The 14,521-nt window shown below is 39.9% G+C and overlaps 1 protein-coding gene across 4 annotated transcripts in view; it reads right to left on the bottom strand.

Annotated features, from left to right (window-relative positions):
• LOC131585776 (protoheme IX farnesyltransferase, mitochondrial) overlaps nucleotides 1–14,521 on the bottom strand; it is a 111,718-nt gene that overhangs the window by 42,426 nt on the left and 54,771 nt on the right. The window lies entirely within an intron of this gene.

The raw sequence follows: 14,521 nt of genomic DNA on the forward strand, positions 1-14,521 counted from the left end.
TGGAGCTTTGATAGTCTGAATTGATGCTTTTGGCATCCCCTTAGAAAGAAAATCACCCAGAGGACAAAAACAGTTTCCACAAGACCCCAAAAGTTTATCGTTTGAAGTACAGTTTGATTCCAAGTTCTTTTTCCAATAGGTCTGACACATCTTTTAGACATAATTACATTTGCACACACACATGGAAATTATGGCATCATTATGGTTGGATAAGATCTTTAGGATCATCCAGTCCAACCAGCACCACCACTGTGGTCACCATTAAACTACATTCTCAAGTGTCACATCCACAAGTTTCCTGAACACTTCCAGGTATGGTGACTCCACCACCTTCCCTGGGCAGCCCCTTCCAATGCCTGACAAGCCTTTCAATGAAGACATTTTCCCTAATGCCCAACCAAAACCTCCCCCAGTACCAGGTGAGGCCATTCCCCCTCCTCCTGTCCCTGCTCCCTGGGAGCAGAGTCTGAGCCCTCCTGGCTGTCCCCTCTTGTCAGGGAGTTGTGCAGATCCAGAAGGTCCCCCCTGAGCCTCCTTTTCTCCAGGCTGAGCCCACCCAGATCCCTGACCTCAGTTTTATATTCATACAAATTATCCCTGTAAATGTTGCATTTCTGGTCTTTAAAAGACAAGTGCTAAGGTTTTTTCCAAGATCACCTACCTTGCCAGAACCTATAACCCACCCCAAAATCAACCTAACTCTTGTAAAACACTAATGGAACTGCTCTGAGCCTCTGGTTGGAGCAGGAGGGAGTGAACACACTATATGGTGTTATTTAATGTCACAACCTAATTTGACTTTAAACATGACCTATGGGAAAATTCCAACATCACTACATGCCCACTCAGAATTCCTTGAGGCTTCTGCAAGATCTGTTTTTTTAAGAATATTACTGGAAAAACTAAATGCACTTTGCCATCCAGGCAAATCTAAAACCATTCAGATTTATGTGCGCAAAACAATAATACAAGTACTAAGCAGAGATTTATTTACAGAGAGTAGAATATATTTACAGAAAAAATATTTTTTACTGATATTATATCTGAGGTTTTGAGGTAGGATCCCAACTATAGGGATATGCAGGAGAAGTACCATAACAAATCATAATTCCAGTCAGACTCTCAGTTAGTTCAGTGTAGCCAAACTGAAGACAGATTTTAGGTGATCATACAATAAAGGACTACATGATAAAATCTATTCCAGCAAGTTGATTTAACATTTTATGCTACAAAATACTCAATTAACAAACACCTTCATTTTGACAGTCCATGTTACTGGTCCTGCAACTTTCTGAGCACTTCCATGGGAAAGCCAGTGGACAGTGACCATGGGAGCAGCAGGAACCTGTCAGAACCCTCCAGATGTACCTCAAGGGAAATATGCTCCATTTCCAGGCATACGGAGTTTCCAGGAACTACCGTTCTCATCTATCACCTTGACATAATGCCTACAGAACTGGAAATCTCTGACTTCCAATTTTATTATAGATACTCCTGAAGGAAGTGGGAGGCTGTTCATACATCTTCTGCTTTGCCTGGACTCTGTGGCACAGCACTGGGCAGCTTCTACAGTGTTTTTTATGCAGCTGACAGAAAATCTCTCACCCACTAATTGTTATGGCTGATGTGCAGTGGTCAGGGTCATTCCTAATGACCAGAACTGGTGAAGACCCTGGTTTGAAAGAAAAGCATGGAGGGGTCCTTGCCCTCCAATTCATGCTGGAGGGACAGACCAGATCTCAACTACAACATTAACCTGTAAGTGTTGGATGTTTCACAAAGAACCTCTATAGGATACAGACACAAGTGTCTTCAGAGCAAGGAAAGTCCCCTGTTTTGATTTGAAAGCTGTGATTGCTTGTCAGTTCAGTGTTTTGCTAATGGTTTCGTTGTTATATTTCAGAAGCAACTATGGTAAATGAAGAAAAAAAATGACATTTTTCATCAGACAGGGAAGAAACTATAGGGCTAAAGCCTGTTCTCCAGGAAATATTTGGGCTATGATTTTTTTTCTTGTAAGTCACAGGTTTTATTTCTGCTTGCAAAGGTCTGACTGCTGTGAGTTACTTCCAGTTTAAACTTGTACACACAACGAGATTTTTGCTTATTTGACAGTATTTAAGCTTATGCATAAAGGATCTGTGTGCAATGGATAAAATCAAAATAATGTGCAAATTTTAAACTCAATGTGTCTCAGACAAAAAATGGCTAAAATGAAGAGCAGGTGAATAGTCAACACCTGAAAGAATTTAAATTTATGCAGTTGGGTTATTAATATAAGCTGATGATGCCATGCTTAGTGTATCAAATATTTCCATATACTTAACACAGTAATCAACCTCCGAACAGAATATAAATTTTGAACAAGAATCTCCTCTGCTGACTTAAGTAGTCAAAAAATGTCTGTGTCTATTGTATACAGACACGGCTGCTCCTGAAATTAAGACTACTGCATGATTTGAGACTGAATCTTTTCGCTTTTTTAAATCTGACAATTGGAATAATCTGTTACAGTCAAACGTATGCATACAGCACAGCGCTGTACTTCCAACTGAACTTTTAAAAATCCTTTTACTGGCAATGCCCTAGATTCCTCCACTGAGCTAGATGCTATTCCATGTCAGCAAAATGTCATTTATCAAACTTTCTCCATTTTGCTCCCAGATGTTAAGCAAAATTCTCTCTCCCTTTGAAATTATTTTCCCCTGATATTCTAGAAAAAATGAAAAAAGTCATGCATCTCAAATATCATTCCATAGAAATGAAAGAGTGAAGTCAAACATATTATCTCACGCCAGGACAAGAGAGTCCTGCCTGTTTCAGCGAACAGTAAATTCAGTAAGATGAAGCTTAGATAAATAAATATTTTAGATGCACTCAAGAGGCTTTTTCCTCAGGAAGTCTGAATTCGTCAGTTCAGCTGGACATAGCAGAATATTATCTGCCCTCAGTATCTGGGAAACTGGCCTCCAGAAGGGTTAAATCTACAGCATCTAAAAAGCACTGAGTGACAAAACTTGGCAACAGCTGTCAAGAACCTAACCTAAATTTTAATCAGTATGCATGAACATTTAAAACATGATGATGTCCAAAAAAGAAAAAAATAACACCAGCCAGTACTCTGTGGTTTATTTCTCTGGCAGGCTCATCATGCTTTTTGTGCAGATCTCATCTCATTAATATACAGAAATTATATCTTAAACATCTCACAATTTCTACCATAGCTGTCACATTACTGCTCAGAGCTGTTTGCTGTTTACACTCATGGGCTTTCTGTCCCTCAGCTTCTTCACACTGGTTTCCATTTTGTTTATAAGTGAAATGTTGAACATTTAATTTAAAGCTACCTATTGGAACCAGCAGTGCCTGCAGAGGGTGGTTGAACACTCAGACCTTCCAGGGGGCTCACAGATGAATAATTTTAATTGATGAATAAGACTATAGCAGGATTTCTGTAACAACAACTTGCAGATGCAGATTGCACTATGCTGGCACTTTCAGGACTACTGATAGGGAAAGAGGACAGCGTGTCCAGTGCCTCTGTAGGTGACTTCTGCTTCTTCCATCAGTTCGTAGAATCACAGAACCTCCTGAGAGGGAAGGGACCCACAATGATTATCAAGTCCAGTTGCGGCCTCTGCACAGACATCCCAAGAATCCCTCTGTACCTGAGAGCATTGCAATAACACTCCCTGAGCTACAGCAGCCTCGGGCTGTGACCATTCCATGGGGAGCCTGTTCAGTGCCCGGCACCCTCTGGATGTTGAACACCAAGACCGCCTATTAAGTTTCTCAAGATAGCAGCCTTACAATTTTCAGTTAATTAGGCCAGTGGAGCCTTGAGCATATGCTGTACTTGACATCCATGGTATCTCTCTCATGCAGGTATCTCATGCATGGTATCCATCTCTCATGCAGGAGAGATTGCATCTACTGAATTACAGCAGTCCAACACTTTACTCCTGTTCACATGAAAACACCAACAGAGTGCACAAAGAGGAACAATATGACATAATGTTTATCAAACAGATCTGCCACACTTCATCTAATAAACATCTTTCATAGACCACTTTGGATTTCAAGTGTATCAAGGACCAGCCTGGCCACTGGCTCAGCTCTAATCGGTGACACATGGTGGAAACAGCAGCAGCTGAAACAGGCAACGAGTGTGCCATGCAGTGACATAACATTTTACTCTAATGCTAAACACACATATTTATAGCAGAACTGATAACCCCAGGAGACTAAAGATGGAATGGTACCTTGCCATTAAAAGGCAATTTAATTCAAGGTCAATCTGAGGTCCTCCCATTGCAAAACCACCCCTGAATTCAAGCAGGCTTCCATGTGTGCTTTGCCATATAACAATTGCCCTATGGATCTACATATTTCTCTTCAAAGCCCCCCAGAAGCGCAGTTCAGGTAAATTTTTGGCACTAATGAGTGAAGCAGTCACCTCCTTCTGCTGGGTTCCAAAATCCCCCCTGCTTTGTACCACAATGGGAGGTGGAGATGAGCAATAGGTGATGGCCAAAGCTCCTCCTCAGCTAAAATCTCTTGCTACAAACCCAAGCAAACATTAATATGATACAAATAAAAAACACTAGAGCTGATGCCCCACTAGAGCACTTCAGTGAATATCTACAGCCAGAGGTGAAGTTGGACTGTATAGGGGGTAAGTCTTGTAAATACTGATCTTGTTGAATTAGGTGTTTCTGGGGTTCTCCCAATCCTCCCGAGCTACAAAAAGCCCTGATTCTCTTTGATTTTCTTTGGTATTGCCCAAGAGCAAACAGTTAACCAGAAACACCACTGAAACACATGCTGGAAACCAAAAAGGTGCATGAACCAAGGAGGAACAGGTAGACCCAAACTGTGTGGAAAGCACAGTGGCAGAGCAGACTGTGGATATCTGGGCAATAACCTGCAGTTTCCTGGGAAGGTGACATCCAGAAAGCCATTCCTCACAGCTGGCCATGCAGCCTCCAAATTCATCAGGTTTCAGCACTAGCCTTTCACATGAAGTCTCCCGCTTTTCACACACAGCCAAAAGTTGCTTTAAGCAACACTGGAAACCCACCAGACCACAAAGCATCAAATACTTTCCTCTGAGATTGTTCTTCCTCTCTGTATTGCCTAATTATTTCTATTCCTCATGTTTTCAGTGATTTATCTTACACTGCCATAAAGTAATACATAATTACATAAATGGAGAAGAAAAACATAACATATAATTCAGGGTAAATAAGATCGAAGTCAAGATTATTACAGATTTCCTTCTGGTTTCCTTTCAATCACTTTTATATGAAAACAACAAAGAATAATTAAATCATATTACAAAAGTCTTTTTACTCAATTGTACACAGATGTGACTAAAAAAAAAGTGGAGGGAAGGATTTTCAAAAGCACTCGTGTACTGATCTAACACGATTCTCACTGAAGTCAACGGCAGTTTGACTTCAATGAGAGCAGAGACAGACCAACACTGAGTGATTCTGAAAATCCTACCCTAATTGTGCAAACAAGAGAAGGCTTTGGAGACCACTGGCTTGGAGATTGTATATTTGAGAATCATAAAGGGCACACAGCACCTGTTTGTCTTCAAGATATGAAAATAAAGCAAAGCAAATATTTTAATGATTAGAAATAGCTTTTTCTTTTTTTCTTTTTTTTTTTTTTTAAAGGCAGTATCTGAAAACCCTCTGGGTGTGAAGTTCCCAGTCTTACTACAGATCTACTCTGATACTTTCCATCTCAAAGAGGATTCTAATTAAAAACGAGATTGATGCAAGCCTGAACAATGTCACTTGTAGACAGAGGAGGGCAGCTAAACCCCAGACTGTCATGTCCCACAAAACTGGAATGGTCTGCCACATAAAGGATCTGACACAGTTTATTTTCTTTTTTCCCACAAAAGACACATTCCTACTATTAGCCAGCATTTAAAAGCCCGTTGCTCTATACAGGGAATACACAGGAGGAAATGACTAAGAAAATGTTGATACTTGTGACTTTAGAGATTTTCAGGATGGAGAAGGCAGACTCTGGTAGGCACACATCTGACCTGTTGGACTAACAACCAGTTGTGCCAGCTCTGCTTTTAAGTGCTCAAGAGGTGATGCTGTTATTCTCTTGACCACTCACAAGTGTGGCTTTCCAAGGATTCCAGAGACACTTTCCGCAGAATGGGGCAGTTTCTTAGGCTTTAAATGGCATTTAGTATTTCAGTATCCGTAACTGGCAGCAGCAGCTGGAGCCGCCAGCACGCCTGGCACAGGGCTCCATGACTGTTTTCAGCTCATCCAAATCTTTTTAATTGCTCTGACCAACAAAACAAGTGGTCATTGAGCTCTTGTAGCTTGAGCCTCTTCCTCAGCACTCTGGCCAAACAACATCCTTTGATACCACAAGTGCCATTACAAGGAGCTTGAAAAGCTCATGGCTATGATAATGTGGAGTGTCACATAACGTGACATATAACATGTTCCTAATGCTGCTGCTGCTGCATGTGGGGCTTGTCACAGTGATGAGGGGTCAGGATAGAGGAGAGGACGATGGACATACCCTGAAATACACTGCTGGTAACTGGGGAAGCCCAGCTGGATAAACCACTGGCTCTGCAGGCGTGGATGTGCTTGTAGCACACACTTGAGGAAGAGCAGTGAGAGTGGAAGGAAAGACCCTGGGCTTGCTGTGTCCAAGCCTGCCACAAGAAGCAAGGAAATAATAATTAAGGAGTACATGTTGTTTTCATTGTATGTTTAACTTTACAAGTTAAATAACATGGCATTTGTACCAAAATTCTTCATCTACTTCACTCCACACAAAACATTTTTCCTGTCTTCATCTTGATTCAAGTTTTCTAGTACCAATGCATGAAAAATTAGCTCATTTAACCTCATTTTTTTCATTGCACTTGATGTCCAAAGCTTGAAATGGGAAAAAAGACATGAATCTCCTAGTTTAGTAAATGAGAAACAGAGCAGGTGACCGCCAATGAGTCTGGCTCTTCTCATTAAAATCACATTTTGCTAAGAAGAGAACATAACAAAAATGACATTAAAATAAAAATAAAAGCAGGCCCTTATAAGCTGCTCCATCTTGAAAACTAGATTTTCTGATCCACCTAGCTAGTGTATTCCCAAGACCTCATGGAGGTCAGCCATGGCTTCAGGGGAAATGAAAGCTGGATACCATAGATAGGCTTCACCTCATGTTACCCACATTGGAAAAATAACCTCCATGGGAAGGAATACTGCTTTCTGGCCAGCTGCCAAAGACTAATAATTTTATACATTTACCACCACCAAGTCCTTTCTATCTAGCACACAATTAATGCATCCAGAAACAAAGCTCCTTACTCCAAGCCTTTCTTGAGCCCCTCTTTCAGGAGTACACTTGCCCATCAATGCTTTTGGGCTCCTTGATCAAAGGAGGCAATTTCCAAGTGCAGGACACGCTGCACTGAATATCTTCCCATCATTCTGGATTTTGTTGCTGTCAGGCTCTTCTTTTTCGACTTAAAATGAAAACTGCTAAAAAATGTGTTTCAGTTAGATAAACAATTCATACCCTTCCCTTGTGCTCACCCAACCAACTGCACCCACAGAACAACCTGATTTGGCCAAAAATCAGCTAATTTCCCTCAGGATCTTCAATTTTTTGATCTGTGTCACTGGGTCAGGTCACCCTGGACACAAAAAGAGGAAAGGGAAAGGCCAAAGCTGTTACACCACTCCCACTGCTGTGCTGGTGCATCATGTGCCCCAGGAGAGAAGCAGCTACCTCAGTGGTCTATTTCTCACTGAGGGGTTAAAGTGTTCTTTCTTTCCAGGGTCATGGAGACAAGGCAATGAAGCAACTTTCATCTGTGTTGTACTGCCCTGGAATAAGAAAACTTCACCACTCCACACACACTTCCACAACTGAGCTCTGATCACCCCATATCTGTTCCCTAGCCCTGCAAGTTTTTAATGATGAATTATCATCATTAAATAGTTGTCAGAAGCATCTGACATGTGTAACATAGCTTCTTCAGGAACTATGCTATTACTATGTATTTTAGGAACCATTATTAGGTTTGAAGAAAAATACCACCTTTATGCCTTACCAAAATATCCCCTGAATCACTTTGCAAAGACATTTTCTTCAAGAGATTCCTTTGCATTGAATTGTATTTGTCACAACGCCAGCATGCTATGAGTGCAATGTATAATTTAAAAAACAAACAAAACTTCAAATAACAATCTCTTCACCTATTGCACAAGGTCAGTATCTGGTTTAAGTTACAATATGTCCTAAAATACACCAGGCCAGGTCCTCTGGACACAGTGCAGCTGCTTTGAGCAATACTGCAGATAAAATCTGATACTGAAGATGGCTTAGACAAATTCCTGTGGTGGAATAAAGCTGTTACTCAGGAACTCTTGGGGAAGCATTTCTGCTGCTCAATGCAGCACTCAAGTCAAGCAGGAGATCCCGATTCAACCAGGAGACACAAATCTCCTCCAGAGGAGTGAGAACAGAGGCAGGAGCTGTGAAGATTTTATTATTTATTATTTATCTCCCTAGTAAGTACAGCAGGATCCTGAGTTCCTGGATTTAGCCTGGGCAGCTGCAGAAGGAGCAGGTCACTCAAGAGGCCTCCAGACCATTAGAATCAGCTGCTTTCAGTCCCCTGTGACTATTAGAGAGCTGTAAAATCAAGCAGCCTCACTGTGCTCTGCTCTTGCCCAGGAGATTAGAACAGGGAAGTAGGAAGGTGAGGTTTAAATCACTTCCACACATCTCCTGGCTCCAACCCATGTGTCCCAGATCCAGGTCATTTTAATCAGCCTTTTATAAATTGTCACTCAAACAGTAAGAATACTAATCCACTGCAATGTGCTTCCTGCCAGGAACCTGAGTATTAATCCATAAACTGTTCTCTTATATCACATGGAGATGTGTTGGTTTTAACTGCTCATGGCTGACACATCCTATTAGTGAGTCTTTTCTTCTTCCAAGACAGACAAAAGTAGTATTGTACATACAGCTGCAGGTTTGCCTGCTTTTGGGGAGGCAGAGGTTATTTCAGTAGGCGCAAACATATAAACTGCTTGTTCAAAATATCTTTTATTTTCAGAAATAAATTAATTTTTATACTTGAAGTTCCTGGCATCTATGAAAGAGAATTTGCTTTGGTCTGGCCAAATTTGGCAAAATGAAAATCTACAGCTCTTTCTGGCCAAAATATTAAAAACCTCAAAGCTCCAAAACCCACAATGGATGAAATGCAGGAATGCTGTAACAGAATCAGTAAAAAAGTTTAAATGTGAACCAGGGTGTCAACTGGCATACGCCTTTACTGACATGCCTCAGCAATGCAGCATGCTAACAATGTTCAAATGTCACAGAACTCACCTGCTCCACTTACCCACAGCTCAAACGTCCTAATAAAATCATTCCTTAGGAATTACTACTTTTAAATATTAGGAGATGATATCAAGGAGAACTTCAAGTCACATTTTATATACAGTACACTTGGGGAATCAATCAAATCTGTAGGAGAGAGTTTACAACAAAGTTTAAACCAAACTTTCTCCTGTTGTTCCAATGTCTAAAAAGAGAGCATGGGAACCCTAAGGGGCATTTCAGGATTTACACTGCACTGGCAGAATATTCTCACTGTGCTTCCTTCCAGTGTGTGTTCCCAGAGCCAAAAAGAGCCCAGTTCCTAATATACTGAAGAGTTTTAATTGTTAGGGGAGAATATCACAGGCACATGGGTGAGTGCAATGTTGTAACTTCTTTTCATGACAATCGTTTTACGTAGTTTTAAATCTTGGCAATAAAGTAAATTAAAAGAAATCACTCTCTTCCATCTGTATAGAACTTACCAGAAAGCTATCAATATATTAATCATGTATTTTTTCTCTAATTAATTTCACAGATATTTGATGTGGCAGGCAACACGTGTGGTATTTTCAAAGTATTCTCTCCTCCTAAGGCTATCACAACTCTGCAGATCAAAAGACATGTAAGAAATGCTCACAAGTATCTATATATTATAGATATAATATAATATAATATAATATAATATAATATAATATAATATAATATAATATAATATAATATAATATAATATAATATAATATAATATAATATAATATAATATAATATAATATAATATAATATAATATAATATATCATATAATCTTTATATATAATATAAAGATTCTGGTCAAGCCTAAGGATTTTGCCCATAGCAGGTTAGTTTTGGTAAGGGATTTTTCTTCTTTAAAACATAATTTTATACAGAATGTGTAGAACTGCCAAATAAAGTAACAACACAATAATAATACAATAACGAATATCCGAGGTGTAGCTCATCACTTAGCACCAGCTTTGCAGTAAAATCCAGTAACCATCTTCTTTTCTAAAAGCAAAATGCACCAATTGGGACCATGAACTGGGAAGGACCATCACTATGCTCTTCTGTTGAGAGCTGGATGACAAATCTGTATACTGAGAAGTCACATTACAAAAGACATCTCAAACCCATAATTAGCTCTCACCTTTCCTTCCCCTTCACTAAGAATGAAAGTGAAGCAAGAGTCTCATGGAAAGAGTCACCCATTGGAAAGCACAAACACCCAAACCTGTTGCAGAGTGATCACACCATCCATCTTTCTAAAGCTAATGAGAAATGTTTGTCATTCCAGCACTGCTTGCATCTCCCAAATGCTAAGATAACACACCCATCAATCTCAAAAGAGGAGTTGAAAAATAAATAGTTCCGAGTCACGTTACTAAGAGGGATTCCACACACTATTAATTTTACCTTGGAAACCAAGGTAAAGGTTAAGACACCAAATCAAATTACCTCCCCTCTTTTTAAGGTATAATGACCTATTTACTTGCATACATTTATTTATTTTGTGCCAGTGATCCTTTCAAAAGCCTTAGAAGCTTAAACAACATTAATTTTAATCTGAGTTCTGGCAACAGAAAGATTTTTGCCAAAAGGAAAATATAGGGACAAAATAAGATAATTCTCTCTCTTAGAAGGCTATTCTTAAAATACAAGCATAATAAGGAACATAATGACATATAAGCAAGACTTGTTCTAAGCACTGCATGAGCATCAATATGTTGGAATGAATTGGTGCTTTCCACATGAAACCTGGGGTAGCTTTTGTTCCCTTCAACTCCACTGCAGCTTCTTGCTCATGAGTGCTGTTACAGCAGCACTGCTCCACATCAAAGCACATGTCTAAAACTGCACACAAGAAAAGGGTTATTAAACCAGGAACTCCCTGTTCAGCCAAAGGGCTCAAGCTTTTGCAGCCCAGTGAAATGGATATTACCAGAGCAGTGAACTCCCAATGGTTTTTAATATGGATATGGAAATGCCATTCTTGTCAGGTTTGTCTTCCAGGTGGCTCAAATGTCACCTTTGTTTGCTAAGTGTTAGTCCAATATGAAATTTTCTGAGCATCTACTGGGAAAAAAATAACCAACTGTGCACCTCAGTGGCCTGATTTCCCCTGGGTGCCAGTATCCATCCATCCGAGAGCTTCTGGGGGGACTATTTCCAACTACTTCCTGTCAGTGCCACCATAGGAAAGGGGAAGCTTTGACTACACGGGTCTTGCTAAAGCTAGATGGTTTGGACTGGTGCTTTGTTCAGCCCCAAAAAAAAAAAGGAAAAAATCATCTGGATTCAGCAGGACGCTTGACTGAGGCACTTCACGAAAGGCTTCATTAAAGCCAGACTGCACCACGAGTGCTTTGGATATTGTGTTCGCTTTCCATGAAACTAAACCCAGAATCATGAAAAGTCTTATTGTGGTAATGGAAGTGCATTATAGTATCTCATCCTGGATCAAAAGGATAGGCAAGGAAGAATATATACATGAAGAAAGACAGAGACTTCTTCCAAGGACATGGAGTATCAGGACAAGGGGAAATGGCTTCCCGCTGCTGGAGGGGAGGCTTGCCTGGGATAAGGAAAAAATTCTTCCCTGTAAGGGTAAGGAGACCCTGGCATAAAGTGCCCAGAGAAGCTGTGGCTGCCCCTGAATCCCTGTAAGTATCCTAGACCAGGTTGGACGGGGCTTGGAGAAACCTGGAATAGTGGAAGGTGTCCCTGCCATGGCAGGGGGTAGAACTGGATGAACTTCATGGTCCATTCCAAACCAAACCACCCTGGGATTCTGTGTAAGAAAAGAAAACAAAAGACTGGAAGTCCAGCATCAAGGGCTGATCATTGCTGGCAAGTAGAGGATAAAACAAAGAATTTCATTTGCTTATCCCTGAGCCCAGATCCATATGTGGTGCTGCCCAACACATATATGCACCTATGCAAAAGGAAAATCATACAAAAATCAAAATATAAAAGGGTATTAGGTCCTCTGAAACAATAATTGAAAAATCAAATCACTTACTCTAATGGAAATTCTTGAAATTAAAAAAAACCCCCAACATTGCAAACTGAAACTCAAAATAAATATTGCCCTATTTCTACAACCAAAAACATATGGTGAAACACCTACATTTGACCAGATTTCAGTTCATCAGTGATGAAAGTGTGTGTAGATACCTGAGAAACATTAACTTTGCAATTCCAAAACAAACTGTAACAAGTTCTTACTCCAAAACAAAAACACCTATAAAATAAATACCAAGAAAAAAAAAATTGGATTAAAAATTCACATCATATTAAAATTCAGATTAATTTCCCCATGTAAGCAAGTTCTTAAATGTATCCCTCCATTTAATTACATTGTAGTTCCTGTGTAGACAAGTCCCAAGATGCTCTTACATGATAATCATTAAATATGAAGTGGTGAAATTAACTGCAATGTTCAGTAATTCTCCTTTTGAACTAAGATTTATAGAGGAAGCATGAAATAAAACGATCAAAGCACATAGTTACTATATCTGTATGTTACACTTCGAAAAAAATTAAAATAATCATTGAAAATTATAAATATCTGGGATCAGATATTTATATTACCAAAACTGCTGCAAAAGATAATGCATAGCCCATCTACTTATTTAATTGAAGTATTAAAATTAGAAAGAAATCTAAATGCATTTTCCAAGTCATTTAAACACTGAAAAAATCATGAAAAAAAATAACAGAATTGTGTGATTTAGTAAATACGATTTCTTTTTATTAGCTCTACCCTTAGGTGCTTGTCTAAAAAGTTGAGGGAAACTATGTGAAAAAATTACAGCTTTGAAAAACAATCAGAAATTAGACAAATAGATCCAGTTGTGGTCCCAGGACCAGCAACTAGAAAAATAAAAGAAGTGCCATGAAGAAAAAGGAACTCTGCATCACGCGCCTTGTCCTAGCAGAACACTGGGCACCCAGCCCTGTCATGCTCCTTGGCAGTGTCCCTCTAAACACATGCTCACACAAATAAAGGTTTAAAATACATTTTCTGAACTAAACCATACCCAAGGCAGGTTTGGAAGATTGCTCATAGGCTTTATAAGCACTTCATTTACACACCAGCACATGCATTTAGTATATAAATATTTACAGTTTGCCAGCTCCCTCTCCCAACCTCACAGCTTTTCTCTGTTGGGTTTCACCAGTGATACTTCTTTCAAATTTCCACATTTCCAGATGCTTTGCTCAAAAAGCCTTGATAGAGAACTGTTGTGCCTATTAGCAGACAAGCTGCTGATAACTAAGCTGAGCTTCTAAAAGCTGGCAGGGAATAGGGAAGGGGAGGCACGATGACCTGCAAATACTGAGATGCCACAGGAAGTCCTAGTTAAGCCCCAAGCCTTGCCTTGAGCTGTTTCTCCTGTCATTCTAGAGTACTTCAGTCAAACCTCACCTTAGTCAACCATCTCATTACCCAGCACTCAGTTCTTAGCAAACACAGCCTTTGATTAAACAAAGGAAAGATCATGTTGCTCCAAGAAGTTACAGACTGCAAACAAACCATATTTACAGATACAGAATTGTAGAATCATAGGTTTGGAAAGAACCTTAAAGCTCATCTTGTTCCAACACCCCACCATGGGCAGGGACACCTACCTCTAGACAAGGTTGCTACAGGCCTCAATCAGCCTCGCCTTGGATACTTCCAGGGCTGGGGAGTCCACAGCCTGCCTGGGAAATGTGTGCCAGTGCCTCACCATCTCTATATAAATACATTTCAGAAGGGCTGTTTCTCCTGCTTGACTATTCGAAACAAGGGAAAGAAAAAAAACAACACCATTATTTAATTCTGCTGTATCCTCTTGTCTTTCCTCCCCACAAATAAGTAAATTATGATCTGCATTTTACAGAAGATACTCTTTTGGGAAAGGAAAAAAGGCAAGTGGGATTGGAAGTGCAGGAGATGTGTATCGGCACCTTTCCTGAAACTCTCTGAACACAGAACAACAAACACAGAACTCTCTAAACACACAAGGTTAGTATTTCCACCATCATCAAGCCATGCTACTTCAGGAAAGCAGCACCAAATCAAACCCACTATGAACCAGCAAAGTTGGCAATGCAGCTCCATCTCAC

The sequence above is a fragment of the Poecile atricapillus genome, chromosome 17 (assembly GCF_030490865.1).
Source record: "Poecile atricapillus isolate bPoeAtr1 chromosome 17, bPoeAtr1.hap1, whole genome shotgun sequence".
Taxonomy (NCBI): Eukaryota; Metazoa; Chordata; class Aves; order Passeriformes; family Paridae; genus Poecile; species Poecile atricapillus.